This window comes from Myiozetetes cayanensis, unplaced genomic scaffold (assembly GCF_022539395.1).
Source record: "Myiozetetes cayanensis isolate MyiCay16 unplaced genomic scaffold, myiCay2020 scf28, whole genome shotgun sequence".
NCBI classification, from domain to species: domain Eukaryota; kingdom Metazoa; phylum Chordata; class Aves; order Passeriformes; family Tyrannidae; genus Myiozetetes; species Myiozetetes cayanensis.
Genome location: NW_026087499.1, coordinates 1,140,891 through 1,155,287, shown reverse-complemented (window position 1 = coordinate 1,155,287; position 14,397 = coordinate 1,140,891).

Genomic DNA, 14,397 nt, shown 5'->3' with positions numbered 1-14,397 from the left:
TTATGGAGTGGGGTTGGTTCTAATAGCTTCATATCTGTGTTAATATTTTGTGACAGTTTATGTACTTAACCAGTGCGGGGGACACATTAATTCTCCTCTCCTGGGTGTGAGGTACTGGCAGGGACCTGCTAAAGGAACACAGATTTTCCAGAGGTCTGAAAGGGGAATGTAGGGACGTTTTGTGGAAGGAAAATTGAGAAATGCACTGGCTTGAGCATCTCTCATATTCCCTCTGCCACACACAGGAGATATTTTCTTCTCTAGGACTCAACAATGTGCTGGACTTCCCAGGCAACTGATTCATGACTCTTCTCCAAACTATCTGCCTTGGGCTTCCCTGGGAATCATCTCCATGCTGACTGTACCTAGGAGCAGTGCTTGGTTTGGAACTGCTGGTTGAGTGTGAATTGGGAATTATCTGTCATGAGACAGACAGTGACACACTGGCAAATGGTTTGTTTTTCTTTCTCTGCTCTTCAAACACCCTTTCCTGCCTTAGCTCTTCCTACTTCCAACTAGGAAAGGTTCCCTTGGATTTAGAAAATAACTTCAGGGGAGATGACACTGCCAACATTTCACACTGAGCTCTTGTGGCTGATGGAATTCACCCACCAGATTTTAATGGCCATCAGCTGCTGGGAGTCCAGCCTGGTGACATGAAGAAGTTGAATGAGACTTTAGGTATTTCTAGTCTTTAATTTCCCCCTTTCTGCAACAGATTTCCTTTGTATTTTAACAACTACTGTTTTCTTTTTAATACTACATCTCTCCTAAAATCCCTGTACAGCAAATATTGCACCCAAAATATTGCTGCCACTTCTTGGTATGGGTATTCCAGGTCTGTTCTGACTGATTGCATCACAAATCCAGGTTCAGTCCAAGTCAGTCAGTCCAAGATTTCTCAAATACCATGTATCTCAGTCATCCTTAGAGCTTTGCTTTTCTTTCCTATGCAAACCATCAAAAAAAGTTAGATTTGCTGAAGAAATATCTTTGGGGCAAAAACACAGAGAATTCTAAGGGAGAAAAGCAAAGGCTGTGAGTGGGTTTTGCTGCTTTTTTTATGAGTAGAACTGTATAAGACAGGTGTTTTTTGGCATCAGAGCAGTGTCAATAAATGGCTTTTGCAGTTATCTAAATGCTTTGGCCGTGCTTGGGCGTTTAATCTCTTGTAAAAGCTGTTTATTGCCTTCTGTGCTGCTCTGCAAGGCACGTTATCCCTTAAGTATATGAATGACACAATTAGTCCTCTTAGAGACTTACCAAAATACTGCTTATTAAAGGTCAAGCATAAAAATTCAGATGCCACTCTCCTTAATTAAGAGAACCAGCCCTCCTGCATAAAGATCAGTATCAGTCCTGCAGGGAAGTTGGGGATGGGGAGGGTGGAGGGGATGTGGTTCTGGGGGGGAAAGGCTTCCTGGCCCTGTTTGGTTTCCAGGTAACAAATTGCCAGCACCAAAGGTGTTCATAAAAGTCCATTTGACTATTAGTGATCTTCTCAAAACAGGTTGTTAACTCGAATATGCTGTAAAATGTAAGTGGCATTTATAGGTGGCATCACAAAGAACGGGCAATCAAAGCTCATTAACACTGGAGTTTATAATTGCAGATTACTGTAATTTGTGAGGTATTCAGGATTTAGCAAGGGTGTTATTTCTACCACTGGGGGCTAATGAACAGTGGGAGAAATTTACTGTAAGTTTATTCCTGTGTTCTTCTTTAGCAAATGACTGGCACTAAAGAAAGACTTTGCCCTTTGGTTTGTAACAAGGAAAAACATCCCAACAAGTGTCACACTGAGTTCTGCTGGGGGGGAACCCCAGACCTTCCAAGGAAATGGGTGCTAGAACCATTCACTGATGTCCACAAGCCTGGGCAGTGCAGGTGGCTCTGCCATCAGTGTTCAGCTTCTGGGGGTACATCCACACCCCCGGGTGTTTGAGGTCAGCCCTCAATTCATTTGCTTTCAAGTAGCACTGGATTGGTACCATAAAAGGCCTGACATTTTCCTTGCCATAAATTAGGAAGGTGTCCTAACCTTCCACAGAGGTTAGAGTTGAGTTACTTCAGGTTTTAGGGATGGTCATAATTAGGGACTTGAATGTGCTTTGCATGGTCTTTGAGAAGGGTGAATTCAGGTCCTCTGAGCTGGTAAATGATCAGGGCATGTGCACTTCTGCCTTGCAGCTGATGGAAAACAAATGGAAAAAGCAGTGGAAGAGCAGCTCAGGCTTTTGTCCATGGTTCTGTTCTTTAGCACCAAGAGTTGCTTTACTTTAGCCTGGTTATAATTGCTGAGGAAGATCAAACTTGTAATCACATTGACCTGGCTGAGATTCTCAACACTCTGGATGATGGCACTGAAGTGTGTTCAGTGCCTTCAGCTCCCTCCCCCCCAGGGCAGTTGTGTGACAGTCACTGATCTCTGGGGCTGCCTTTGCCTGTTTTCTCATCCAGCCTCTCTTCTCTCATCCCTGAGAACTCCTGGCTGATGAGTTCAGTTCTTCAGTCATGAGTGGGTGAAGGGAAGGGATCTCTTCAAGGCAGAGGGAAAATAGACTCTAGAGTGGACAAATATCAGAGTATTTTGACAAGTAGCTACATATTCAGGACACACCCCAGCTATTTAAAATATAAAGACGTTTCAGTCTTGGAAGCAGTCAGAGGGATGCACTGGGACTTCCTGAGCATCCTGCAAGAGATCCAGCCCCAGTGTCTACACCAATATTTGCTGCAGCCAAAGAGAGCAATCCTCCTAAAACCCCCAACCCAGCAGCATCTGTGCACTTCCAGCCACCGTGCCTGAGGAGAGCCTGCAATTGCTGGAGATTCTTTCTGTACAGAAACGACATTAAAAGATGCCCCAGTTTTATTTTTTGACTGCATTCATGGTTCACAGGCAGAAATAAAAATGCAAACCCCCAATTTAAGTCCTTCAGCCAAAAAAAAGAGTCGATTTGCAAAGCAAAAAAAAAAAAAGCAGCCAGTGCTGTCCTTGACAGATGCAGTTTGGCTCATTTTAGGAGACGTCCCGAAAGGTGAGGTTGGAAAGATGGCATATCTGACTCTTATCTTTGGATCCCATATACTTACGTTTATTAAAATCAATATAATCCATTAGCCTACATTGTTTCCATTTTTAATAATCTATTGATATATTGCCTGGGCTTTTATGGGACTAAACAAATTTCCTCTTTATGTGCCCTGTAATAGCCGGAGGTCAGGCTGGTTGAGAGCAGTTGCTGTATATAAATGTTTATTTACTGCCTGACTACTGATTGAGAACATATCTGGTCCACAGGCTTCAGATGGCTTTTAAACTAGAGATTTATGGCTTACTTCCTGTTTTCCAGACATAGTACACCATTTTTAAATAAAGTAATGAATGCAAGGTATTGTGAAAATAACAGCCAGGGATTGCCCCAAACTCCACATTTGGGAGCAGGGACTGTCAGGCCCTCTGTTATTTCATCATTCATTTGGGGTTTTTTTCTATTGGGGAGGTTTTAGGGGTGTTAAAAACTCTTCTCTCTGCGTTTCCTTTGTGCCAGCATGTCCTTTGTGGTCTGGAGCAGCTCAAGTGCCCCCCCTCAGCCATCCCATGGCCCAGCTGGGAATCTGGAGGGAAGAACCTGGTCATTTTGCCCATTGACTTCTGGTCATCTTCCAGCAGCTTCTCTTCTGTTAACCCCCAGTTCAGCAAGGCACTTGCACTTAGGCTGGGCTTTACATGTGGGCCCATGTCCCTGCTTTGTGTGGTTTCTTGCCTTTTTGCTTCCAGCTGACAGCATCTTGCAGAATGTGCTTGTTCTTAAGTCCCTGCGAGTGACTCCTGCCACGGGCTTGTTTGCCTTGGAGCTCTGGGGGTGGGGTGGTTTTTGGACACCACACATGACACAGCAGTTAACCAGGCGTGTCCCAGGGCCGTGTCCCACGTGGGATATGCAGCCACTTCATCTGGTAAATGTTACACATGCTCTAGTCCTTGCTCCTGCCACTTCCAGCTGTATCCCAAGGAACGAGCGCCAAGTTGCTTTTGGGCTTTTGTTCTCCAGAAGTGTGATCGTTCCTCTCCCCAGCAGAACGTGAGCCCTTTGTCCCTGCTGTGACAAGATGAGGAAATCACATTTTTCATTGTATTACTGTGATAAGAGCACTTACTAATATAATGTCTTAAATTGGTGATGGCAAACAAATGGCTGATTTCATAGCTGTGGCAATGGGATCCCTGCAGTCAGATGTTTGCACAAGTTCTTGGTCTCAGGATGAGAATTTCAGTTCCAAATCATAATTTCATACAAGAAAGTTGGCCATCCTTTAGGACATTCCTGCCTCACAGGGATTCTTCCATGTGTAATCCCCGATAACCCAAATTTCTTGGCAGCCAGCGGGCTGTGAGTACGAGAGCAGTGGGCTGGGATTGTCCCCTGGGGGTGGGATCGTTCCTTTATTTGTTTTTACAATTTTCATTCACCCAGTGAATATCACTTCCCTCTGGACATGATGTGGTTTCGAATCATTGTTCTGAGGATGTTTGACATCCTTGTGGGAATCTGTTGGCTGCAGAGTCCAAGTGCAGCTTGCAGGACACAGTGATTTAAACAGACAAACAAGTAGTAGCTCTGCCCCTGCGAGCTGGGACCTGGGAGCTGCTTTGCCTCCTGCACTGAGCTGGGCTGGGCATCACTGGGGGGAGTTTTGACTGATTTCAGAGTGTGTGCATTTGGGGGGGGGTGTATTTATTACTGTAAATGCCTTTTCTCTCAGACTCCTTGGTGATTTAGGTGTCCCACTGGGGGACAGGGGCTGGTGACACTGGGACTGAGAGGGCAGGGGGGAGGCCAGCTCCCATTTGCTTGTTTTATATTCCCACTGGCCAGATCTCTGGAGGCTTTTTAAGCAAGTTCTGCCACGCTGTCACTGTGACTGTGCAACCTGTGGACAAGGTGTTGTGCCTCCCTCCAGCTCAGGGGCAAAGGCTCTGGGTTTCTTCCTCTGGCCTGGGGTAATTGCACCTGCTGCAAAACCCCCAAAGTAAGGAGGACTCAGCTACTGAAGCAGCCTTGCACTTTGTTGTTGTGACATCGGGCACTGATGTTGTTGCATCAGACCAGGACAAAAGCCTGGGCTCCTCCCGCGGTGCTGCCCTGCCCAGGAGCAGCATCCCCCGAGCTCCCTGGCCGCGTGTGTGGGTCCCAGTGCTGATCTCTGGCCCCTAGGTGATGCTGTTCATCTGTCAGGGAGCCTTCCCTCACTGCAGGGATCCAAGCCTGCCTTTGACAACAACTGGAGTATTCTGGGGATGCTGCAGGGTGGCAGGAGTTGGGCCAAAAGTGACAGGTACTCTTTTTCTTGCATAGAAATGAGAGAGAAGAGAGGTGGCTGCAAAAGTGTGACGTTAGAGTAGCCCTGACACACAAATATAGGCCCTTTATGCGAGTTTGGTGTTAATTTTTGACTTACTGTTCCATTGAAATGAGTCCTAATGCAGGCAGCACAGGGTGGGCTGTACCTGCCTGGGGGACACAGAGCTTCTGCTCCTTAAAATATGTCCCAGCAGACATAACTTCCCATTATTTTAATTGATCACTGCATGGCTCAGCATTTTCTATAATGAAAATAGGGCATTCTTTATGGATTTATTGGCACCCATATAAAAGCATCAGGGAGGGGCTCGGCGACTCCAGGAGCATTCCCACCCTGTCTCTGCGTGGGAGGACCACACTGGTACAGTGAGGATCTTTATTTCCCTTGGATTGTGAGGAATGGATCCAACTACTCAGTCACTGAGAGGAGTTTATTCTGCCTGTGGCCAAACTGAGCTGTGGTGGAGCTGACCCAAGGGTTTTACACCCAGCTGAGCTTGGCTCCCAGCATTCCCTCCTCTTCCACCTGCAGCAAGCTGTCCAGCTTCTATCCTTTGGTTGGGTGTTAATGATTTCCTTGATGACAAGATAATCCAAATTAACTCCTAATTGCCCTGTAAAATCCAAGTAGGCAGGAGTGCACCCGGGGGTTTTGGGCCTCGGTAGCAGGGCTGTTCCAGAGCTGTGGCAGCAGGTCTTGCTGTGTCTCCTTCTCCTCCCTCTGCCCATTTTTGGGAAGAGTCTGGGGCTGTGGGTGCTGGAATGAACACTCTCCAGCAAGTGCAATGTGTAAATTTTGAAAAAAAAAATATTCAACATGTGGTTTGTGTTTCAAAACCCGGAAAATATTATGAAAGCAATAAAACATCCCTCCTGCAGCAGCCGGGGAGGCTCTGCCCCCGTGAGTACACACACTCCCATTTGGCCACGTGTCAGTCTCCAGCCAGCTTGTTCCAGGAGAGCCAGACCTGGGGCTTGTGCCTTGAGCCAGGAAGGTGCAGGGAAGGTGGGAGCAGCAGCTGGCTGTGCCCCTGATGGAGCCTGCTCCTGCCCAAGGGAGGGAACAAAGACCTGCCTCCATCCATGGCTTTGTCCTGAGCCCCTGAAGCTGCTCCAGCACCACAGAGTCTTGCACAGGGTGATGAATGAACACTTAGAGAGCTCAGGTGCTTTCTGTGATGTTTGTCACTGACGATGACAGCGTGGCTCACGTTGTTTCCACGTGGGGATTGGATGTTTGGGCCCACAGATACACTCAGACAGACTCATGGCCTGAGGGATGGAAAATAGTGTGGAATCATGGAATTATTTGGGTTGGAAGGGACCTTAAAGACCATCTGTCCCACCCCCTGCTGTGGCTGAGGTTGCTCCAACCCCGTCCAGCCTGGCCTTGAAGAAGGGACCATGAAGCATCATGCAAAGACTCAGGAAGAACTAATTACCTGGTGAGGTTCCTGGCAGGCTTTGTAACAGGGTGAGGACATTAGCAATAAGATTCCTGTGCTGTTGTGGCCTCGGATTTAATCAAAGCTCCAGTTAAACAAATCATTGTTTGGGGAGCACGGACACTTCATTTTTTTAACAGCCTGTGACCTGCAGGAGAATTTAGGTTGGGTGTTAATGACCAAAGGTTTTGCAAGTAATTAAATTTGTGGAAAGCGCTGTCCCTGAGAGGCTGAGGGTGTTGTTGAGAACAGGCTTGTGCCTGTGTGTTGCTGAGTCTCAAACTTCAGTAGGAGAGCTGTGAGTAACGTGGCCAGGGCTGATACTCATCGATCCAGGCAGCTCCTTTAACCTACTCAGGAGTTACACACACGACTCTGCTTGTGGTGCATGAACTTATTAACAAAATATTATGAACCTGTGAGTGTGACCATCTGATCTTCTCACTGGGCAAAATAAGTGACGTGAATAGATGACGTGAGATTTAACTTATTCACTCCACAGATAAAGGTTCAATGCATTCAAGTTGAGAATCTTGTGTATATTATATGTTAAGTTACTCATACTTTACAAAAAGAAGGCTTGGGCTATGTGGGTCAAATAGTGCACTCCTAAAATGTAGGTCTGTAATAAGTTTTAGGATGACTTGTGCACAGATCCTAAGACTAATTCAAATGGGAGATGTCACAGATAAAAATAAGAAGTTTTGCCCAAGCTCTCAGGTCATGGCAGTGTCCTACAGAGAACTGTCACTGCTTGGGCCCTGCTGCAGTAGCTGGAGTTACTCATTGCTGGATCCTGCTTCCTAGCAGCTTTTCCTCCAGTAATGAGCTCTCTGCTTTTAAAGAAGGAGGGTTTGCATCTGTTCCTGTGCCCTGGCAGGGGGCTGTGCTGTGTCACCACTTGCACTGGACAGGAGGGAGATTGGGACCTAGACTGGGCTGGGCTCCTTCAGAGCTGTGAGAAGTCCTCAGCAAGAACAGAGACATTAAGATTGCAAAAATAAGAGGAAAATACTTTTTGTTTGTTTGTTTGTTTTTGTTTGTTTGGTGTTTTTTTTTTGTTTCCCAGCAAGAAGAAGGGGTGAGGAAAGGTTGTAAACACACAAACTGCATGCATTTACAGTGCTTTGTGCTCCAGCTTTGCATGTGAGGTTACCTACTGAGCACTGTGTCTTTAAAACACTAATGGCCCACTGAAAAAAAAAAAAACAACACACCACCAAAAAACCCCCCAAACCCATGACAGTCCACCAGCAACTAGCACACTAACAGGTTCTCATCTGACACCAGTAGGGAACCGAAGATATTTTATTATTTGGAAACTCCATATAGGGAAAGCCAGCCTTGAATCTGTCATTACTCCAAGAACCGCACCTCCCCTGGGAGTTAATTATTTTCTTAAAATGCAACTTGTACTGTTAGTTTAAAACATTCCAACTGTGTTCGCACTCTTTAAATCTTCTGTAAACCTTAGAGTTTAAATCACTTGCAGATAAGAGTAATTCTATTAGAAAAAAAAGGTTCGGTGGAAGGGGAAAGAGAGGGAAATAAAAGGGCATTGATAGAAGCGTCCTTTGGGTGCCCATTGCCCTGTCACCTTTAGAACTTGGCAGGACTTGCAGCCCACAGTAACTTTATAGGTCCTGGCACGGAATGAAACAAAATAGGTGCATGCCACATTTTCCTTCCAAAAAAACGCCAGGCAGAGACTTTCCTCCTTTGTGAGGGGCTGAATATCTGAGAGGGACCTTACATTAAAAAAAAAAAAAAAAAAAAGAAAGAGGTTAGTGGGGCTGACAGGTCAGAGCCTTTCCTGGGCTTCTATTTTGAAAGAAGGAATTGGGCAAAGGTATTGCCCCCCTGCCCCTGGCTGGGGTCACCTCTGGGAGCTGGAGGGGGTTTAAACGCAGGGGGTGCATTTACCACGATGCTCTGCTCCACCACCTCAGCTCCTCTCGCTGCTTTCGTGGGAATCCTGGGGCATTACAAGTTTTTTAAAAAAAGAGCTCCTCGCTGTGGGTTTGCCACGAGTGAGGCAGGGAGAGGGTGATGTGTCACTGTTGGGTCTGCCTGGGCAATCGTTCGCGCTCCGAGAGCTCCAGAGCTCAGGTTTGATCCCTCTTGCCCTCCCCAGCCCCTCTTTCTCTGTGCAATTTGTTTGGGCTGAAAATCAGCTTCCCAAGTTCTTTGAGGACCCTTTCTCTCTTTTAACCGGTTTTCTTTCGCGAGGGTGCCTTGGCTGAGCTGCTCTTTTAGTCAGAGCCCGCTCCAAGCACCCCACGCCTGTGAGAGCTGTTTGGGAAAGGAGGGAGATGGGCCAGAGCAAAGAGCTCACCCCTGGTGATGCTGTGGGACACTGGGACTTTGGCACCTCTGGTTTGTGGTGATCTGCAGAGACACCTTTGATGGTTGGATGTTGCCTGAGGGGGGACAGGCACAAGTGGTGAGAATTCAGTGCTCAGGGAGTCAGCTCTGGGAGTGTCTGAGTGCTGCTGTCACCTACTAAATACTGGAAACCCTTACTTTGGGAAGCAAATTCAACCCTCCCCTCTGAAACCCACTGGATTTGGTGGGGCTGTTACACCTGGACAGACCCTAAAATTGGAACTGACCCCCAGCCTTTCACTCGGGCCAAGGGCTTTGACAGAAGGAGACCCCTGCTCCCACTGAATAGTGATTTCTGCACAGGAAAGCACTGCACAGAGTCATCTTCTGCTTTCAAGCCCTCAAAATCTCAGCTTCCCCTGAGTTCACTGATTATTGCCTGCTCAGGTAACTGTGGGGCACATCTGGCCCCGAGATCCCGAATGTGAGGCCCTACACCAACAATAACTCGGAATATTCTGCATTTCTCACTGAAAGGATTCTAACATGAAGCACAGAATAGTCTTTACAGAGATGACTATCAGAGGAGAAAACACTTATGATTATGTTTTTAGGCAGAATAAACCAGTACAAAGGACAAATTTCCTCTTAAAGCTGAACTGTGTGTAATGAGACACAGGAGCCCACTGAAAATAATGAGCTGTTAAAGAAATAAACAGTTAAAATAATAACAAAAGGCTAAACAGCTTTGGAAAGACAAAAAAAAAAAGGCCAAATGTGATATAAAGGCATAGTTCCTTGCTTACAAGAGAGTAAGGTGATCTGCTTGAAGTGCACAAACATGAGAAGCCCTGGGTAATATTGCTGCTGTTTGCACAGTTTACCCAGACAGGCTAAAATGTCCTATTAATAATAATAATAATTTGCATTCAGGGCTTGGAAGCGCTTTGCAAACTCAAAATATCTCTTTCAAGTCTCGCAAGGAATGGAGGGGATTCCCTCTGGCAGCTCTGGGGCTGATGCACAAACCTGCCCGTGCTCCTGAGGAAGGCACTGATGGGACACGGCCTCGAGCTGTGCCAGGGGAGGTTCAGCTTGGATGGCAGGAAAGTTTTCTCCACTGTAAGAGTGGTTAAACACTGGAACAGGCTCCCCAGGGAAGTCATCATCCCTGGAAGTGTTCAAAAAAACTGGAAGGAGCTCACGACTGGATGCTGCCTTCTTCTCACTCAGTAAAATTTGTCCACTGGCATTAATTCCCATCCCAACTTAAAGGGAATTTCTCGTCCTACTGGAGCATAAAACAAGGAGTAATTAGTTTTAATGTATCTACAGCCTCTTCAACAGAAAAGAAAAATCTCCTACCCTTGGCTCTCCTTGGTGGGACTAAGCCTCATTAAGGTTCTTGAAGTTAAAAAAAAAAAAAAGAAGACAGATGAAATGTGCTTTGGTGTGTGAGAGAGAATTCCCTTTGTGCTTTACTTTTACCTGGTTTTCTCTCCTGGGGTCCTGTTGGTCCCTTTGAGTGTTCTCCCTTCAGAACACTAGTGGTGCAGAGCAAAGCTGGGTGTGTTTTACAGAGCAGATGCTTCACAACAGCAAACAAGTGCCAGAGAATCCCCCTGGGATGTGGAAAAAAGGCTTGTGGAGCTGGGGAGAGAGGTGGGGCGCCCAGGGAAGTCCATCCTTGTGCCAGCTTTCCTTGGCCATGTCTGCAGAAATGTTAAGTGCTATTTTTCACTTTGCATTTGCTTGTTTTTGTTTCTTTTCCCCTGCTGGTCCCATTCCAGGACTGCTGAGTGTATGAGGATGCAAGTAAAGGGACATTCTCTGTTGCCTTAGTTTTGTCAGTTGGAAAGCTTCAAAAGTTAATATTTACATGAAATGATCCACAATTCATCTTGTTTGATGCCTGTTTGTTTAACATATTGAGGTGATGGCTGTATTTATTTTTCTAAACTATTTGCACCTTAAGGTACTTCAATTTTAACAAACCCCATCATTCTCTAAGCCCTTATCACAGTTGTTAAAGATTTTTTCATTAGTTCTATAATTACACCCTTTAAAAACATGTATAGGTATTTCTCACTTCAGGACAAGAAAAGGCATTTTAACATAAAAGTTCTTTAGAGTGAGTAGAAAATCCAACCTTTTTACTGGGTTTTGGGCATTCTGAGGGGTTTCAGAATAAAATACATTTCAGATGCTCCTGAAAGCATTAGAATGTTCATAGAGCAGGTGTTCAGCCTGCAGAGATCACTGCAGCATCAGGGGTTGTGCCAAGGGCACAGCCTGGCCCAAGCGTGCTCTCCTCAGGACTGCTGAATTCCTGGGGAGCTCTGCAGTTGGCTCCACGGGCTTCCCCTGCAAGGGAGGTGTGAGAGGTTTCCAGCACTGGCTGAGAAGGAAGAGCAGCACTGCATGAAATAACATTCTAATCAGAATTCCCTCCTCACTTAAACTCTGTTTGGATGGACAGTTAATTTATCTCTGTTTAAGCGCGGAATCAATCCATCCATCAAAGCCACGAGAGCTAATTAGCTGCAGTCAGAGCAGCCCGGCTCGGATACACTGGTGGGTGTGGAATGCCTTAGAAAACTGCACAGGGACACCAGGAACTCTTCCCTGCACATGCCCTGAAGCTGCCCACAAGGCTCAGGCAGTCAGTCCCTGCTGGCTGTGCCAAGCCTGGCTCCCAGCACCGCTCAGGGAGGAGAGCCCAGAGGGAATCCAGGCCAGTCCCTTCCCCTCTGCCAGAGCCCGAGCTGGATGAACATTCTGCACATGCAAAGGGAGCTGGTGGGGTCAGAGACTGAGCCCAAAGTGTTGTGGGCACTCCCCATGGCATCACCCTCAGCTGGGCTGGACCACAGCCTGGACTGCATGTTGGTGAGGGCCATCGCTGGAGAGAAGGGGTTTGGGGTGAGGATGGATTCATTCCCTGGGGTTCTCCCCCGTGCCAAGCCTTTGGAGTGATTTCTGCCCTTGGTGCTGGGGGATTTCCACAGTGCTGCTCTTGCAGGGGCCCGTTTGGAGTGGCTGGAGATGGTGCCATCCCCGGGCATTGCTTTACACCCAGTCCCTGCAATGATGAAATTCGGTGTCCATTAAATCCCAGCAATAAAGGGCCTGATGCCCCATTTGCCACGCTCCAAGCCAGCCTGCAGTCTGGGTTTTCCCCACACATGTTCCACGTTAGCTGTTTTCATTGACTATGAATCCATAAAAATCCATGTGGAACAGAGGGTACCCAGTGCAGCCATGTCTGCCCGGCTCCTTCCCATTCTAATTGGGCAGCAAAGCTGTTTAATAGAGTCTGTGGAGTCTGTTTAACTACATTCTGCCAGAACAATGCTCTATTCATGTTCTCAACAGAACACTAGTGATTGGACTAATATCTTTAAACTAGAAAACAAGTCTTAATTGGAACAGATGCTGCAAATACCGATGCAAATGGCCAGCTCTGGTGTGATCAAAACCAGGTCCAGTCCATTGATTTGTTTTTAATAGCAGCTTTCATTTTTTATTAGTGTACACAAACCTCACTAACACTATACAAAAAGTCAGTAACAATATTCTGAAAAATCATCTTGTTTAAAGCAGACTCAGCCCTGCATTGTTTCTGGCAAGGTGCTAGTAAAGAGTTTCCGTCCTGTTTTGGCAGATCATGTTACTGAAACACTCTTCTCTACTTTCTTCTCTTCCAGAGTTTGAATAATCCCGGTGATTTTCGTAAAAAGCTCTTGCTGTTACATTTAATAATCTGTTTAGATATTCACTTACATTGCAAACAGACATTCAGGTCAGATTAGGCTGAATAAATCCCCGTTCCTGGCGTGTGTGTTAGGTGGGGATTGGCTTGCCTTTGGTACCTGCTGTGGCAGAGCACAGCCCCTCCCAGCCATGGACCTTCTCTCGTGGCAGTGTTTGGCCTGGGCAAGCTCTGAGATACTGAGAATACGATGCTTTTTATGCTGAGAATAAAAACCTTCTGAGATTTTTCTAGAACAAATTGGTTTTGTCTTAAGGATGTGTGAGCTATTTGATATGAGCAAGAATATCAAAACCACTCAGAGCAGAGAGGAATTTATTATGGTACACCTGGCACTAGGGGCAGTTTATGGGTCTGTGTAGGCAAATATTACCTCAGTAGCTGCTACTTAGAACTGGAAAATATTTACATATATATGTATGTGTATACTGGTATGTATTTGAAACTGGCTGCAAGGATAAGATGCTGTTTCAGTCAAAATCCAAAGAGGCATTGCAAGCAGGAAAAGAGCAGGACGATGGCTCTGGTCCCTGCTTTCAAATCTGTGGTTCTGTATTGGGTTTTATTTTGAGAACTTGGTCTCCTTTGGCTTTGCAAGTGAATGAAGGGGCTTTTCAGACATGGGAGTGTGTTCTGAGGATGTGGGTGTGGCACAGGGTGTGGCCCCAAGATATCCCCAGTTGCAGTTTGTTTGGAATCTTCCTTGATACAAAAAAAACTTGGGTACAAAAGCAGCAAATTTCTCCTTCTATTCTGAAGAACATGGGAAACACTACTGGCTTGTAGCCAAAGAACTGGCTGGGATTTAGGTAACCAGTTTAGAAAATTAATGTCTGAGTATATGAATTGATGAAGCCTACAGAAAATTATTCAGAGGCTCTAAAATAAATGATGCTTTGAATGGATTTGGTGAGCTCTGTCACTTTTATTTAGCTCTAATACTGTTGTAGGTGTGTGTAGGAAAGTAAAAAAACCTGATTATGAGCAGCTTGCTGACAGTCACTGTCACTGCCTTAGCTTTCATTTTGCTGATTTTTATGCTGAAAAATACAGACAATTATGGTTTACCACACTCATGAGCTCTTTGTGCCATGGCCAGCAACATGAGTTGCTCCAAGCCCCGTCCTACCTGGCCTTGGGCACTTCCAGGGATGGGGCAGCCACAGCTTCTCTGGGCAAGCTGTGCCAGGGCCTGCCCACCCTCCCAGGGAAGGATTTCTTCTCAGCTTAAAGCCCTTCCTCTCACACTTTCCTGCTCCAGCTCTGAGCCAGCAAATCCAGAAGGGCTTTTGCAGGAGGGCAGTGCAGAAGGCTTTTCACCAAAGCCAGGCTGGGAACCAAGTCCGATGGGAACTTGGAAAACCCGGGTTTTTCCTCTGAATCCACTTCCTTCTTTCACAGGGACTGGACCCACCAGCCAACCACACTCGAGCAATAACCATTTGGAAATATAAGTGAAAATTGAAGAGAGTAAAAATCCCTGGGC